We start from the raw sequence: 6,000 nt of genomic DNA, 5'->3' as shown, positions 1-6,000 counted from the left end.
CATAGGTTAGGCCATTGTCAGATTTCATATTGCATTTCATTGTCATTCTGTTAATAAATGTCATGGAATGGCAAAGCTTTCAGTGTTATACTGTTACCTTAAGTCTCACTTAAGTAGGAATCTTACAACAGACAGATAAGTCATATATATTACTTTATAGATCACTGTTTAGTACCTTTTCCAAAACAGAATCCAGAAATTGGATCTAGCTTATACAGAACTGGTCAGTACATTACCTTTCATCTCCTAGAATATTCAAAAGCTCTTTGTTGCCACTGATAGGGTGAGATTTTATTTTATTTTATTTTATTTTATTTTATTTTATTTTATTTATTTATTTTTATTTTATTTTTTTTTCCTGCATGGAGTTTCTCTTGAATGCAAAAGGGACATATACAGAAGGTGGATGTAGGAACCTGCTACCCAGAGCAATACCAAAAATCTACCTGAGATTGCAAGGGTAAGGCTAGGAAAGCTGAATTTCAGTGTCAGTTGGAAATAGTAAGAGATGTGAACAATAACAACAAAAGGTTCTTACAAATGCATCAGTAGTGAAATGGAAGCTAAGGAAAATGTACACTCACTGCTAAATAGGGAGAAAGCATATAGAAAATGCTGAGATACTTGGGGTCTATTTTGCCTTACTTTACTGGTAAGGTTTGTCCTTGGGCTTCCTAGACCCTTCCAACAGAGTCAGTAGGAGTGAAGAACTAGTCACAGCAGAGGAAGACTGTTAGGGGCTACTTACATCAACTGAACATACACAAGTTAGTGGGACAAGATAATATACAACCAAGGGTGCTGAAGGAGCTGGCTGTTGCCAGTGTGGGCCAATCTCCATCGTCCTTGAAATGTCATTGATATTGAGGGATATTTGTCATGACTGAAAAAAGGCAAGCAACCTACCCGTCTTTAGGAAGGACAATGAGAAGGATCCAGAAAACTACTGGACAGTCAGACCGGTAGTCCGGCCCTGGGAAGGTTATGAAGACAGTCCCCTGGGAGCCATTTCTGAGTACATGGAGAGCCAGAAGACAATAGGAACAGCCAACATGAAGGGGAAATTGTGCTTTAGCAGACTTTTGCCTTCTATAGTGAGACAACTGTATGAGCAAGGGGACAGCAGTAGCCATTGTGCTACTTGGCTTTAACAACAATTTTGGCAATGTCTTCCACACTATTCTAACAGCTAGACTAGTGGGATGTAGACTGGAGAAGTGGACAATGATATGGACAGTTCACTGGACAGTTGGGCTCAGAAGATGGTGATCCGTTGTACAAAATCCAACTCAAAATCAGCTAGTAGTGACATTTCCAGGTGATCTATATTGTGACCAATACTGCTCAATGTCCATATTAATGACATGGTCAATGGGAAAGAATAAATTCTTGGCAAGTTTGCACATGAAAGTAAATTTGGGGAAGTGCTTGGTATGTGGGAGGGCAGGGCTGTTATTCAGGAAGACCTCAGCAGCATGGAAGAATAGGCTGATGGGAACCTAATGAAGTGCGACAGAAGCAAATGGAAAGTCCTGCACCTGGAATGTAACATTTCCTCAAAACAAAATGGTTTGGGCACCAAAAGGCTAGAAAACACCTTTGGTGTAAGGTACCTGTATGGCCTGGTAGGCAAGTTAAACATGAGTGGACATTGTGCGCTTGCAGCAAAAGGCCCGCCTCATTCTGAACTATACTATCAACAGTGTTATCAGCAGGACCAGGGAGGTAACTCTTCTCTCTCCAGCATTGGTGAGACTACATCTATAGTACTGTGTCCAATTTGGGGTTCCCCCATGCAAGAACCACTTTGCCATACTGGAATAAGTCCTGTGGAGTGCCATCAAAATGTAAAGTACATGATGTACAGGGACAGTGTGAGACTACTGGGTTCTCTTATTGTTTTGTTTTATTTTGTTTTCCCTTAAGAAGAGAAGTACATGAGGGAAATCTTACCACTGTTTAAAACTACATGGTAAGAGGACATGAAAAAGACAGACCTAAATTCTTCTCAAAGCAGTGCAGCAGAAGGATAAGAAGTAACAGACCCGGGTTGGTGTGGTGGGTTTAAGTAGCAACGTTTTGCTAGCAGGGGGCTACAGGGGTGGCTTCTGTGACAAAAATCCAGAAGCTGACCCATGTTAGATAATGGTCGGTTTCAGCTGGCTCCAGAGGGACCCACAACAGCAGCTGGGAGAGTGAGAAACAGTGCTGCAGACCCCAAGGTCAGTGAAGAAGGAGGGGGAGGAGGTGCTCCGGATGCCGGAGCAGAAGTTCCCCTGTGGTCTGTGGAGAGGACCATGGTGAAGTAGGTTGTCCCCCTGCAGCCCATGGTGTACCACAGTGGAGCACATTTCCATGCTGTGGACTGTGGAGGAGACCACAGAGGAGCAGGTGGATCTGGCCTTAAGGAGGCTGTGGCCAGACCCCCCGGAGAACCCCCACCGGGGCAGATTCTGGGCTGGACCTGTAGCCCATGGAGAGGGGACCATGCAGGAGCAGGTGACCTGGCAGGAGCTGCTTGTCCATGGGAGACCCATGTTGGAGCAGTGTGCTACCGATGGATGGACCCTGTGGTTCAGATCCATATTGGAGCAGCTCTTGAAGAACTGCTGCTTGTGGGAAGCCCACACAAGGAGCAGTTTGGGAAGGATGGCATCCCCTATGAGGGATGTTGGAGCAGGGGAAGAGAGTGACCGTGAAGGGGCAACGGAGGAGAAGTGTTATAGACTAACCGTAGCCCCCATTCCCCTGTTCCCCTGTGCCTCTTGGGGGGAGGAGGTGGAAGAGGGTGGATGGGAGGAAGGTGTTTTCTTTTTCTTTCCTTTGTTTCTCACTTCTCTACCCTGTTCGTATTAGGCAATAAATTTTACTATCTCCCTACTCTGAGTCTGTTTTGTCCATCATGATAATTGCCGAGCATTCTCCCTGTCCCCATCTCAACCCTTGAGCCCTTTTCATCATGTTTTCTCCCCCTTTCCCTTTGAGGAGGGGGAGTGAGTGGTTGTGGTGGAACTCAGCTGCCCACCTGAATAAAACCACAAGAGTTGGAACACACAAAATTCTAGCTTGATACATGAAAACTCTTTTCACCAAGATTAAAAGGAGGAGAGTGCAAACTAATATACACATATACAGGCTAAAATAAATCCAGAGAATGAATCCCAGGAAAACAAAAAAGTTCTGTAAAGAAAAAATACCTTCTAGTTCAAGGAAATCACATTATGAAAACTTGGATCTTATCAGAATAAGACCCTGCACTTACTCTATTTCATATTTCACTTATAACACAGTATATTAAAAAAAAATAAAAAATGCATACAAGTTGCAGGGTTGAGTTCAAGAGTTAAGAATGACAGAAATCAGATGTGCCATGCAAATCTCATATCTCTGTGTTCTGGATGAAAATATCATGATGTTTCATTTAATTACCTGATTAAAGTTTTGTTGTTGGTGGTTGTTTGTTGTTGTCATTTATTTGTTTTAGCTGCTGTGTACATGACCTCATGCTTTAAATACTGCATGTTATTCACACTCTGCTCCAAAAATTGAAGTTTCTTTTCCTGCTTGTACATGTAGTGTTACTGTGACAGTAAGCATATGCTTCACAATTTATTTTCACAACAGTTTCATGAATAGAGGGATATTATTATCCCCATTTCATAAATGAAAACTCAGGAGAAATTAAGATATAAAAAAAAAAAAAATCATTGACCTTGAGTTCAGTGTGTGAAAGTGCTTCAAGTTACTTAGTTGTACATAACACTCTTTTCCCATTTTCCATTTGCCCTATTAAGTTTTATTTACCAGCCTTTCAAATATGGATTACACTTTCATGTGTCTTGTGTATTCACAGTATTTTTCTCCATATCTTCTTTCTTATTTATTTATTTATTTATCGTTGATTACTGTATAAGAAAGGATTGTGAGCAGCATGAAATTCATTCTAGTTTTGGCCTTTACTAGTTCCATATCTAACCAAAGTTATAGCTAATGAAGAGAGACAGACCACACCAAAGGGAGATTTGAACTATCTGAAACGTCTGATAGAAAAACATGAATTATGCTCTAGAAGTGCCTGAATCTAACAAAACTTAAAGAGAGACTGGAGGCCTTGATTACCTTAAATCTAGCCTACACAGTCTTTCTTTACCTGGGATAAGTTTCATTATAAGCATTGCACTGTGGTGAGTGCAATACATGCTGTACAGGAGAATATGAGACACAAGACAAAACCAAAAAAAGGCCAAAAAGAAGAAAACACTAAAGGTTTCACTTAGAGAAAAAAGGTTAGAAATTCTGGACATTTCAATGCAGGAATCATTTATTTAAGTGCTTCCTACCTTTGTTACTTTGCTGTTTGTCTGTCAATACATCCAGGACAATAAGATAATATTCACAGATATTAATCTCATTCTACCTACATTCATTTCACATATAGTGAGTGCAGTTTCATAAATAGGGTACCATAGAATTATGTTACAGTAAATGAAAAAAAAACTCTTGCCTTAAGTTTTATCTTTTGGGGTCGTTTTGATAAGTCAATTAAAACTTATGATACTTTGATTAAAATTCAGTTTTTCAGGAGGAAAATTTTCTCGCTTGTCTTCTAGCATAGTGTAGTGTAAAAACCTGATTCAGACATACCTTAAATAAATAAATAAATAAATAAATAAACCTAGATTGCAGAATAATATGCTACAAAGTTTTACTGTTTTCCTATGTCATGCAATTTACTTAAAACAAAGCTAAAAAAATGAAGATTAGTATAATACATTTATAGTCATAGTGAGAATGTTATTTTGAAATTATACTTTCATATAATGCTTGTTATTTCTTCCACTGCATACATTAATAAACTGTATGAGCTCTGGAAATGTAAACTGAGATACAAAATATTATCTCCAGTTTCTGTTTCTAATTGGCTAGAGAAATATTATGGCAATAACATTAATAAATAAATAAATAAATAAATAAATAAATAAATAAAAACCCTGTGGAAACAGAATGCTTATATATTTAAAATTAATGTTTCCTCAGAGTAGAATGCAGATATAGTACCAAGACACAGATTTAAAATGGTTAAAATGGAAAACGTTGAGAGGGATAATATGAAAATAGAAGGAAAATATTAAGAGATTAAATAAATATAAATCTATACTTTTAGAACATGGAAAATGAAATATAATTCAACATTTAAATAAAGCAAGGGCTAACACATAAGTGATTTGTGAAAAAAAAAAAAAAAAAAAGAGTCATTCTCAAAATATTCCTGTAATAGAAAACTCATTAACTTCTGAAGGTGGAGTAAGAAAATGAAGATATGAAGCCAACATAAAGGAGATGTAATCAGATGACCTAATCATTTCAAAATTAGATGGAAATTTGTATTGGAGTTTTAATTTTTGGACTGACTGGAGGATTTCAGACAAGTTAAGTCAATTTATAGCAAAGCATAGCTTCCAGTGTCTAGGACAATGGAGTAGGAAAATGCGGTTTCCAGGTAATTGAAATATTTTGTGTACAGAATATTCCCAGGAGAGGAGAAGTAAGCTTTTTACTATTGCTGCTAAGTATACCATTCTATTTATCTAATAGCACAAATATTTCATCTTTTTAAATGACATATTTTTTTGACTTCTTGTTCTGATGATAATATTCCTTATTTCTCCTTGGAACATGAATTCTGTCAACTAAAGTAATGGCTACATGTTGATTTTTAAATTGCTTTGCACATGCTCTTTTATTATTATTTTTATTTTATTATTTTTTTTCAAAAAAATATGTTAACAGGTTATTTTTGCATACTCATTTTTCTACATTGCATTACCAACTGCAGACTTTATTTATTTATTTATTTATTTCTCAGTATATAGTTTACAAATTTCAACATATTAATACCAGATATTGGATACTGACACAACCAATAAATCAGGTACTATCACTGAAGAATTTGTTAACAAATAACTATATTAGTGGTTTGTATTTGTCTACCTAGGTAGG

Source organism: Cygnus olor, chromosome 1 (assembly GCF_009769625.2).
Source record: "Cygnus olor isolate bCygOlo1 chromosome 1, bCygOlo1.pri.v2, whole genome shotgun sequence".
Lineage (NCBI taxonomy): Eukaryota > Metazoa > Chordata > Aves > Anseriformes > Anatidae > Cygnus > Cygnus olor.
This window is presented reverse-complemented; position numbering follows the sequence as displayed.